Genomic DNA, 12,707 nt, shown 5'->3' on the forward strand with positions numbered 1-12,707 from the left:
TGGCGTATTGCTCTGGACTAATTTCACCAAAAATATTCAGATGTGTAACATACAGGAGACTGGGCTCTGAATGGAAAATATATAGAACTGTATTTATATTGTCCTATACTCAGTATGAAACGGACAAAGGAAGCACTCTATACTTCCAGAAAATACCACGTCGAAATGGATTTTACAGTGGACAAAATACATAGCCTGGGAGTTAAGTTTTCGATAGATTCTTCAGATGGAATACGTTCTAGAAGATTCCATCTCGTTTGTCCGAACTTTCTAAAGAATAACCATTCTGGACTTCCTTTTTAAGAATAGAGTATCTAAAAGCTTTCATGCTTGTATTTTACGGAAGTATTTTTACTCTATATGTATAGAAAGTAGAACATTGTTATTGTTAGATTTCTCTCACATTCCAATCTTCTCAGTACGAAATGTCAATATTGTTAATATATCAATACCTTATTGCTTTGTACGGCTATGGAACGTTCTTTAAGTACAGTCATTGTCAAAAAAAAAATCACTCAGCAAGAAAGAGATGTCATAATCGAATAAAATTGTATAGTACGTTGGATTGTAACGTTAACTCTCAGAATTTGTCTTCATACAAGATGTGATTCAAGCGAGAATAGAGACGTAGTGGTCCCGTATGGTATATACAGTATAATGGCATATCTGTCAAAAGTTGCTGTTCAACAATCGGAAAAAAGTTGGGAAAGAACAATATGCGATGCCCGTTAGTTTATGCAATTTTTCAACTTTTTCTTGTTTTTGAACTCAAATATCTCACTGAATATTGCACTCAGAAACGTGGAAATTTTTTTGTTTTCCTCGGGGGAGACAGAGGGCAATTATTTTCCAATTGGGTTTTTGAGGACAGGGTGTTCTTATGAAAAGTTAATTTTTTTTTAATTTTAATAACTGTACAACCCCTTGTAACATGAATGACGTATCTTAGTTCTACGCGTTATTTGGATACTTCTTCCTGTTGGAAATATGTCTTTAGGACCAACGGTTTGCCGGTAAAATGCGACGGGACAATTATAGAATCACAACTCCTGTGCATATGCAGAATTATGCTCGTTTCGTGTTGGGATGGCACAGCCATCTGCCTCCCGTATTTTCAAGTGAAAATGGCAAATGCTTGAATTTGCATGTTATGTAAGTGTCTTGTTGAATGTCTGCCTGATTTCTGTGGAGAGTCTTTTTCGAATGGGAGACCGACTTGCGTTATAGGTATTCGAGATGACTTTCTGTTACGTATTCGAGATGACTTTCTGTTACGTATTCGAGATGACTTTCTGTTACGTATTCGAGATGACTTTCTGTTACGTATTCGAGATGACTTTCTGTTACGTATTCGAGATGACTTTCTGTTACGTATTCGAGATGACTTTCTGTTACGTATTCGAGATGACTTTCTGTTACGTATTCGAGATGACTTTCTGTTACGTATTCGAGATGACTTTCTGTTACGTATTCGAGATGACTTTCTGTTACGTATTCGAGATGACTTTCTGTTACGTATTCGAGATGACTTTCTGTTACGTATGACTTCAGCTAAGAATACTGGACTGGGGCATTGTAATAGTAATTTACAAGTCTTTGAAACAGAGGTAGCAGAAAATGGAATACATCTCGGGGGGTGAATTTTTAAATTTTCTCAATTTTCTGGATATTTTGGGGAAATTCTCATGGAAAAATCCTGGAGAAAAAAAGTACGAGAATTTTATATCCAGCGAAGAATTTTCGAACACGAGATTTTTTTGGTAAATAAATGTACTTCTTCATAGGCTCACATTAAAATCATTGAGATTATTAAATAATTATAATATATATATAGCGAAGTATGTATATAGTGAAAATAATTATTCCCTGGATAACAATTTCGAATTTCTTTGGAATCATAATAAAATCACTCATTTAGTTCATTGTGAAGTATTTCAGTTGAAAATTATACGTTTCATTCATAATTTTTTATCACACATTAATTTCTTTCGCTTTCGTGATATTTTCCTTACAATAATTGGATAAATTTGCAAATTCGTAATTCGTACGTGAGAATACAAAACAAAAAAGCCAGAATGAACGCATTTCCGAATTCGCAGATGATACAACTATTGTATACATTTTTCCGATTTTACATCAAATTCAAATTTACATAGTATTTAATAAGAAAAAAACTCATACTTTTAGAACAAACACGTAAATTTTCAATGAATTGTGAAGTGAAAAATGAGTAAATTGAATATACGTACATTATATGCAAGAGCGTATATTTTTTTAATATGCAATGGCTCTTTCATTTCCTGATTCGATTCGTTTTAAATTGTTCAGTAAATGAAATTACAATTGGTAATTTTGCTATTGGATCATGAGAAAACAGTATGGCGAGAGGATTTTAGTATATCGTTTTCGGAAATATCAAGAACATTCGTATGAGTTTGAAATATACTCGTATTTCCTGATTGAGTTGGAGGGATGTAAAATGTGTGGAATATTTTCCAGGTAGAGTATATTCCCTTGAAGTATAAGTCTGTTGATATCGGGTTTTCGAAATGCTATCGCGTTGTTTACAGGATATATCATAAATTCATAAATAGTTTGAAAATTCATAAAAATTGAAGTAATCGGTTATTTGAATCCGGTTTGCGAAAAAGTCATTCTCACGGAGAGGGATCTTCTTTTAGTTTGAAAAACACAATTTTTTTTTATGCAAATTTTTTTCGATAGAAGCGCACTGTAAAAGTATGTAAATCAGTACTATAAAATGCAGGTTGTACGATTAAAACAGCTCATTTTTGAATTTTCCTGTTACTGGCGCTTATATAAGGTTTTCATTGTGATGTTGGCATTGGTGGATGAAGCCTTCTTGGTGAAGTTATATTTTGACTAAGCCCCATAAATCACCGGCTGATGCTTCAATAATGTTTCGGACACAGAAATGACTGGAGAAAGGTGCAGGTTCAGAAATCTGAGATTTGCTTGCGTGCATTGCCCTCTATGGAGAAAAATTTGAACTAGATTTATTTGGGTACCAAAAAAAAAAATTCCCTTTTGTGAACATAAATTTTTTGCGAACCGGAATTCACACAAATATAGCAATTTTTTAATTTTTATAAATTTTTGGGGTATTTGTAAATTTACGGGACACACTGTGTTCACATCGGTGTTCTTCAACCGCTGGTCCACGTACCGAGGGAATTCCCTACCGGCCCGTGAAATATTTCACCAAATTCATAAAGTCCATTCAAAAATTCCACTAAATAATTTTAGATTTAATAAGCATTTATCTCTATATTTCATTTCTGTCTTAGCCGAGAAGTGTGATCCAGGAGTATTATATGCAAGATTTCTAGATTAACCATTATTGTGTTGGCCCTAAATCTATACTTACATTTCGAAGTTTATTTACATGGATGTTTGTTGAAGCCGGTAATCAATTTAGTTTTGTTCCCCTCGTTGGAGGCGGTTCTATGTGTTACTAGTTATAAAATAAAGTTCCCGGACACGCCCATCCTTCGGGAACACTTTGATATCTCTCTGAAGCGGGATGTGTCCGGTCGGTCCAATATCAATGTCCTAGCCGTTATAGCAAGTCAGTGAATTATTTTTCCCATTTGTTTATTTTTGCCAACCCGTAAATTATTTCTCACTATAATCTCGGCTAACATAATTGTGTTTCTATTACTCAATTTGCATGTTAGGTTTATTATTATTTTTTCCTCATTAATGCATTATGTAACATTTTGGTGGATTATAGATAAGTGATTTAATTTTTGCATCCATTATATAATACTCGCATTTATCGCATAATATTTCTTTTCTTACTATTCATTCTACTGATCAACTCTATTGCATAGAGTAACATTTTGATGAAGTATACATGGCTGACCTTCGTGTATTGTAGTTTTCTGATGGTAGCATTTATCGGACCGTACGTTTGTGGTTTTCTCTTTCTATTTTAACATACAAGCACTTCACATCTACAGAAACACGCACAAACTTGTTTATAACCCCCTTCATAGCCAGCAAGGGTAGTCTGTAAGTCGTCAGGCAGTCCCCTCGGGCTGCACAGCGACGAGGAAAATTAAATTCCGTCTGTCGCAAATTATTTTTATTTTTTCGCTGGTCCGCAAATTATTTCTGTTGTTTGCTGTTTTTTTTTCTAGTCCGCAAATTATCTCTTTCATTTACTTCTTTGCCGGTCCGCAAATTATTTCTCTCTATATTTATTTTTATTTTTTGTCAATCTTAATAGTTATTAAGAATTAATTATAATAGTTGTTATTAATTAATTAATTCTCTCGTTTAATTTTTTGTCAGGTTTTCAAATTATGCTCACATTTATTTGTTTTTGCTCTGGTCCAAAAACTGCTTCTCCAATTTGAACCATTTCAAACGGAGCACAACTCAGGTCTGTCGCCATGGGAAATTTATCAACTAGTGAGTTGTGCCGGGACTGTGAGTGTGTACCAAACAGTCTGAGTGCGTATCAGTGTTGTGTCTGATTTTTGCGGTGCTGCCATCTACACAGAGCCGCAGATGAGATGTTTGGTCACCCGGGGCAAGTGCACATTTTGGTGCCCCCTTGTAATGTTGAAGTAGAGGTTTGAGAATAAAATTTGCGCCCCCTCTGGTCCAACGCCCGGGGCATGAGACCCGCCTGCTTCCCCCCCCCTAGTTTTCGGCGCTGCTTCTACATTTCAGAATTAAAGTGAGTGAGTGAAGTGATCGAATATTTGCACCGTTGTAGCCCTGTTGCTCTCTGTGACGAGACTCTTACGATGCGAGTCGATCCCTATGACCACTCGACCACCACCATAGCGGCTAGAAAGAAATCCGAATAGGGACAAAACTCGTGCAGCCAGTCCAGGTGGCCCTGTATGAGGACCGACGTGGGATGCCGGCCGATATCTTGCGAGGTCTCATGAACAACGGACTCTGAACACTTGTGAATTGCGTACAGGCTGAATTCCAGTGCACATTTCGTGTTGACCCCCCTTCACTTGTGACCTCTTGCAGGCCACCCTACAAAAGTGATATTGATTCTGCTTACAGCTTCTTCCCCCTCTTCCCTATTGTGGGCCCCCCCCCCTCCGCTTTGCTGATATCATTTTGGTCTAGGCTTTGCAGGGCTCTGTGATTTTTTTTATGTATGTAGTTTTAATTGTTATAACATTTCCTTTTACTTATTTCTTATTTTCTCATTTTTCTATTTTTTTTTTTCTTTTCTCCTGTTCCCTTGATTAACCGGCCGGTCAACCGACTTGAGTTTTTCTGGCACGACAGCATCCTCCAGGGCACCGAGCTTACATCTCTAATGTAGCATAGCCTGGTCGTGCTCGGTTTGTTCTGTTCTGTTTCTCCCGTTTATTTGTACTTTTGAATACCCGCAAATTATTTCCACCATTCGTTTTTCCGCAAATCTGCAAACTATTTCCACCAAATATTAATTCACAGACTTTCGGCGGTCTGTGAAATTTTTCAACCACTTCCACCGGTCCGCAGTTGTGAAAAATTCGAAGAACATTGATTTCTATAGCACCCAGAACCATTTCACAACGAACAATCCGAATTGAATAGACTCGGAACGGCTTCTGTCAGGTCAAAGCGAAATTGTTCATTATGTTTTTTTTTACGCATGACGCCTTTTTTTTTATTTGAAGATGAAACGTCTTTTTTTTTCAATTCTATTTTTTTTTTTAATGAACTAAGAACGAAAAACTAATCAGATAATTAACCGGTTAATTAAGATGTTGCTGCGGGACGTTCTCTTCCGTTGTTAATCGCTATTCAGGAAAAGAACAAAAGCCAACTACCAACTCCCTTGACCTTTCTTTTATAACGGTATTCTTTCATGCTTTTATATATCGTTTCCTTTCTTTGTGTTCTTTTGTTTGAGGAAAAACTTATTTGTGATAAGACAGAATCCCTCCGCGAATTTTCCTCGCTTTTTTGACAGTTTATTTTAGAAAGTTTTTCTTTTCTCGAAGATTCAGTAGTTTGTTTTTTTTTTAATCCTGTTCATAAATTGATTTCCACTGGGAAATTATTTAATTTCTGAAAATAATCTGGGATGATAGAAAAATTTCTTCCCTTCTCGAAATTCAAAATAATTTATTCGAGAGCTGATCAATGTTGAAGGAAAGAATTTTTTCTTGATGTATTATGCCGAGGTAAACCAGCACCTCCTAGAGATAGAAGGCCTCCGCAGTCTGCTTGTGACGTCAGTAAGTAGTCCATTTTCCCTCAGAATATTCAGGGGGGGGGAATTCCCTGCTCGTGCCAGTATCATCGTTGTGAGGGAAAAGAAATGATAGGGCTCAGAACTGGAAATTTTTATGCCCCCACATCCAATCACTATACGGTATTTGTGAGCCAATCAGGAAGATTCTACGCCAAAATAAGAAGAAATAAAATAGGATGCTGTGTTTTAAAATGTGGCAAACTTGCTAGATAGTCTGAATGACGTTTACGGCAAACAGTGCAGAGACCTTCTATCTCTAGGAGGTTCTGGGTGAACTCGTAAAGAAAAGTCTACTAGTCTTCTCCTGGAATCGAACCCAGTCCCCTTGCAATCCGAATAAGCGCTCTATCCGTATACATCACAGGAAACATGACCATTCCTACCTTATTTATGCTGTGTATCGTGACGCGCGGAAGTGGAGGCATGGTACCCCCCCCCCCCCACAAGCTTCAGCAAATAGCCCCCAGGTGGCTTACACAGTGAGATTGAGATTATTTTTGATTTGGGAAGTAATAAAAAAATCATCTCTTTAAAACATCTCTGTTTCTTTATTTATCTTGGTGAAATGAGGACTCGGATTAGGGTGTAAATAATTTTGAGATGGTGTATGATCTCATGAAAGTAATGTCACCATGAGTGCGTGCTTTTTTAAAGAGGTTCAAAAGTAAGAGTTTTGTACTCCATTTTTTCCCCCTATTTTACGTTTCTTTATCCAGGCAACGTGCAGTAATAAGTGCTATTTTACGAAGGGATCTGGATAGATATTGACCTCATGGCATGTGACGACGCTATCACATATTTTTTTTTTTATTATTTGATCATTTTTGTTGCACCATGGTTATTTCCTGCACACGAGGGCTAATTAGACCGGGGACTTTCCTTTCCGAACGGCAGACTTTCCTATAATCACCAAGAGGTTTTGATTTTGAGAAAGGGATTAGAATTTCCTTAATTGTTGAAAATCGTTCGCGTGCCACTCTTGATACCATGTCGTGCCATTTACAGTACGCGTGCCTTGGGATGGCCACCCCTGACGTAAATGGTAATATGTACTTGTATTTTATGCGTATTTTGTTTCTGTGTGTATTGTTTATGTTATGTTGTGCATGTGTGTGTGTAATAAATTTCAAATTTTCAAAAGGTTCCACTGTAACATTTTCTTCATGAAAAAACTTTCCTATGCGTAAAATGGGTGCCATCAAAACGTGTTCGGATGAGGATCTGTAAACAGTGGTGAGTCTCAAAAAGTTTTCAAAACTCATTTTATGCGTAGATTTCTCTAAATGAGACCGAGAATTCGTCATTTCCCATCATCATCCAAACATTGTCATCATCAGTTTTATTATTTTTCAAATGCTCCTTTATATTGTTCAGAGAGATTTTCATCGGAATGCGGTGTCATCACAAACTTTTCCCATGATCAGAATTCTACAAGCAAAATACAGTAGAACCTCACTATAATGGACCCCCACTGTAACGGACTTGGCTTATAACGCGGACAGCTAAAAAAATTTCAGAAGTTTTTTCTGACGAGTTTAAAACTCGTTTCAAGTATCTGTTGTAAAGAATGATTTGATAACTATCATTGATGTACACCCAGAGGCCTTACATCCTTATAATAATTATTGGGTTACAAACCGGACTTTCATTATGACGGACAACCTTCAGCCCATATTGGTCAGTTATAACGAGGTTCTACTGTATTAACAACTCGTAATGCAGTACCTACGATCGCCCCCAATACGACACTACAATACTACACAGTACACATATTTAATGATTTCCATTGGCGTTGCGCGGTACTTACATAACATTAAAGTTGAAGCATTTTTACCAACTTCACTTCAAAGTATGGAACAAAAATGGTAGCATTATGAAAAACACGACACAAGCAAAACTATAACAACATAAATAAGTTAGAATCATGCATATACATAACATACATTCACATAACACGTTTCGACATGTACCGATTCGTTAGAAATCCCGCAGTATGTGTACGAGGTGCATGCTCAGTTAAAGTAGCAGTAAAAATATCGTTGCGCGTACTGACAAAATCAGTCTTAAGACAACTATACAAAATTCACCATTTGTAATTTAGAATAAACTTGTCCAAACTATTATAGAATGAAGGAATTTTACGTATATACTGAAGATAAATTTCATTAAATGACAGTAGAAATGAAGCCAATAATGTTGCCATGTTCGATCAAGAAAAAGTTTTGAGAATAACCTTTCCCACCTATATGTATGTGATAATAACAGTATTGGGAAAAATTTACTTCAGGGAGTTTCAAGCAAATTTACTTCACTGACAGTGCGAGTTTTTTCTTTAAAAATCTCAAATTCACTTCCGCAGAATTTACAAATATTAAAACCACTTACAAATATTAAAATTATTTATAAAAATTAAAGTTATTTACAAATGATAAAGAAACAAAATCAGACTTCTTAAAAAATATTCCGTTACTGGGACGAAAAGTTACTCGAAGGTAATAATGATTATAAAAAAGCAAAACACCATTATAAAACAGCTTCCAAGAAACCTAACTTTCGCTCCTACAAGTTTGAGTATAAGCCCAAGTATAAGTGCAAACGTTGATAACTTCAAGTAGCTGCTCGCAATCGACTACGAACCGTGGGTCGCAGTCAAATTAGCCCTAATGATCACGACGTGACAAAATACAGACGTGCCCTGTGGTCATCTAATGCATAATCCAATTCGGAGAAATTGCACAAAGACGCAACGCCGCAGTTGAGATACTAACCTCTAGACTTATTCAGTGAAATAACAACTCAGTTGCTAGGCCCTCGTCTTTTCAATCAATATAAAAAGATTGAAACGCAGATAAATCATCAATAACATTATTTTCTTCCTAAACACTATTCCGTAGCTGTCATAAATCTTAAACCCTGTTTTTTATTTGAAACATTTTTTTCCTGTGTTCTACAAATGTAATTAACAATTCATAATAATTATTACTATTCTTATTTTTCCGAAATAAAATATTGAAAGAAGCCGAAATAGTCCGTTAAATGGTTTTTGGAAAGTAACAAATATCTCATCTTGCAGTTAAAAGGGAAATCAATTTCAATCAAAGTTATTTTATTATAAATAAATTTTAAGGACTTTTAAAGAGTTCAAAAAGTTTTAGAGTAAATTTTAATCCGATTCCTTTAGACGAATCACAAAGATCTCTAAGAAAAACATAACAGACAGATTACTTTATAAAAAAAAACTATAAAATTTTATGTTTTTTTATATTTTTAAATTGTTTGGTATTATAAAATTTATAAATACTCTTTGTATACAAAAAATATTTGTTGTATTCGGTATTTAGATTTTTTTTCTATACAAGCCATTTTTCATACTCAAAAATATTTGGTCACAATTTCTTCCGATATTAAAATTCACAAAAAAAAAATCAATCAAAATCACTCGGAGAAATCAATTCACTAAAATTGATTAATCACATAATCATTTACAAAAAAAAGTTTATTCAGTATAAAATTTTTAAAAATAATGAAGTTTTTGAAATTTTCGGATTTTTAAAGCTTAAGACTTTGAATGAAAATTTTTTTTTTTTTAAGAATTTTATTGAATATATTGATGAACCATATTAAGTGCAATAAGAAACTTTTCATCTCTGAATGTTTTCATAAATTTCATTGTAATCATAAAATATTGCATGCATTTATATAACATAACAGAAAATATTGCATTGAAGGACTTACTCTAAATATTCCTATTCTCCAGCGGTTCATCAGCTGCACTGTATTTATGAGTTTGCTCATGATTTCAATGAGTTTATTTTAATTTTTTTTAATTTGTTAGTGATTTATTGCCTTATTCTTCTTTTTTGGAGAGAAAAGTGTCATTCAAAATGAGTTAGTTGTTCCTCCATCGCAGCTGCTACAGCTACTGCCAGCACGGAAACCAGCGGCGGCAGCAGCAACTGTTTGCTCTGTTAGTTCGGAAGGAAAAGAAATCGAAAGCTTAGAACATACGCCGCTAGATGTCAGCACTGCTTTTCCGCTGAAGTAATCAGCTGATAAACTCTGACGAAAAGCTTTGAGTTTTTATTTTTTTTTTAAATAATTTTAAACTTTGAGAAATTTTTAAAAGTTCTTTTTCTTGCATTTTTTTATTAACATGGATTCTTTTTTCAATTTTGTGTCACATTTGGAGAAGAATTTTTTCCCCCTTTTTAAATTATTCCATGCAGTATCATTATACAGTCGAATCCCGTTTTAAGGAGTACCGTTATAGCGAAAATCTCGTTTTAAGGAACACTTTTCTAATCCCTCAGATAAGATTACATAGGAACAATGCAAAAACCTGGAATTCCTTTATAACGAAGTTTTTCGTAATAACAAAGTGATTTCTCCGGTCTCTTGGAGTTCGTTATAACGGGATTCGACTGTATCTTTGTAGTACACTCATGTCCATAAATTAAGGATAATTCAGAATCACACGGAAATCGAAATCTAAAGTAAAAATTTCACCTGTAGAATTATCACACACATCTGCAAGAATGATATGCAAATTTCAGGAAGCCACCAGATGATGCCGATAGTACGTCACAATGACGAGAGTGTAAGAGGAGGGGTATATAAGGAATGGTGAAATTTCATTCAATTTTTTACCTAGTAATTTGTGATTTCATTCAATGTCAGCAAAAACTGAAAATTCACGTCTGTGTTTTTACATTTTTGGACACTTTTTTATCATTTTACAATTTCAGATATGTTTAAAAATTTAATTTTTTGCATTTCCCGCAAATATGAAATGCATTTTTTTTTGTTTTGTTTTACTTATAAAGGAAGTTTTTTTTAATCAAAAATTACCTTATTTTTTCAATAGATTTTGAGTGAAATTTAAATTTGAGAAAATTTTAACATTTTTATCGAAAATTTTAGTCTCCACACCTTTATACTATTTTTTTACATGATAACTATTAAATAGAACGATTATTTCTTCTTAGAGAAATTATTATAATGTAAAAAAAAATTGATTCAATTTGTGATTTATGCAACGTCAGCTAAATTCAAAAGTATAAAATTGACAAAGATGTATGTTTTACATTTTTTGACACATCTCTTTTCCATAACTTTAAACTTTGAAAAATGTTTGAAGGTTCAATTTTTAGTATTTCCCTCAAATGTATATTGGCTTTTTTATTCAGTTTTGTATTACTTAATTTTTTTTTCAGTCAAGTTTATTACATACACCTACATTCCAGTTTTTAATACAAATACAACGCCACAACAGGCAAAATGCTTAACGAGGTGGCTGAGAAAAAGATGCCCACAACAAATATGGATGTCATATATTTCAGAAACACTAATAAATTACTACATAGAACGGTCATTTTTCTTAGAAATGTTTTTTTTTATTAACAGAACAAAACGATTCATTTGTGATTTTATATATTTTCTCAATATACTAGAAACGCCAACCAAAATGCTCAGACCAAAATGAAACGCTGATGTGTGTGAACATTGGCAGACGTAGTATCATAGCGAGCCCGTAGCACCACACTTACAAGCATTGTGAGATGATTGTCCAAAGCGCTGCGAGTATGTCGGAAATGGACCACGCTCATTTAAAAGGATCGTTTTTGTTCGCGGCCATACACACTTCCGCAAAGCCACTCGACGTTGTATCTTGTAGGCGTCTTTCGTTGAGTTCTTGTCAGTGCCGTCTTAACGCATGGGCCCACCACGGGCCCGGGCACGGCCCGGGGGCCTCAAGAGAAGAGGGGGCCTCCCAAAAATGAGATCCGGTTGAAATTTTCAAGAATTTACAAAGTAGGGCCTCAGAAAAACCACTTGGCCCGAGGGCCCTATGCAGCTCTGAAACCGGAGCCAAGACGGCTCTGGTTCTTGTTCCATTCAACTTGCCAAAAGTGAAGCATTCTGTCTTTCAAGATATTACGGGTTAACGTAGAACAACCAAGTCATTTAATGTTGTCGCCTCCTTGGCAAGTTGATCCGCTTTTTTGTTTCCAGCAATACCTACGTGTGCTTTGACCCATACTAATCTTATGTTGTCGTGAGTGCGTAGGATAGGACGAATACTTCGTACGTCAGGGTTAGGTGAACGAGGATATTGTATGGCTAGGAGGCCAGATGCGCTATCATTGTAGACATGCTTGAAATACATTGTTTAAAAAACACGGTAACCATATAGTAAACATTCCGAAAGTCATAGCTGAGGCCCAAACACCATTGTTGCCCGACAGTTTTGTTTTTTTTTGCACATTTCGGGCGTTTGCCCAGCTCTGTAGCCTGTCGTTCAATTCGGGCCCTGTTTCGTATACATATACAAAATTTGGCGGTCAAAAATTGTGTATTTGTATGAAGAACATACAGACACACAATTTTATATATACAGGGTGCATAGAAAACGGTATTTTTTCTAGCGAACCGTTGATCCTAGAGGTATACTTCCAATCAGAAAAAG

The 12,707-nt window shown here is 35.2% G+C and overlaps 1 protein-coding gene across 1 annotated transcript in view; it reads right to left on the bottom strand.

The window, feature by feature from the left end:
- The window catches only part of Sytalpha (Synaptotagmin alpha), a 110,562-nt gene extending 100,335 nt beyond the window's left edge, over positions 1–10,227 (bottom strand). The window contains exon 1 of the mRNA XM_089244840.1: positions 9,977–10,227. The gene's annotated coding sequence lies outside the window, so the exon portion shown is untranslated. The remainder of the gene's footprint in view (positions 1–9,976) is intronic.
- Between the last annotated feature and the right edge of the window lie 2,480 nt (positions 10,228–12,707).

This window comes from Pholcus phalangioides, unplaced genomic scaffold, assembly GCF_987345545.1.
Source record: "Pholcus phalangioides strain wild (caught in Gottingen) unplaced genomic scaffold, Ppha-v1.0 ptg000015l_1, whole genome shotgun sequence".
Lineage (NCBI taxonomy): Eukaryota > Metazoa > Arthropoda > Arachnida > Araneae > Pholcidae > Pholcus > Pholcus phalangioides.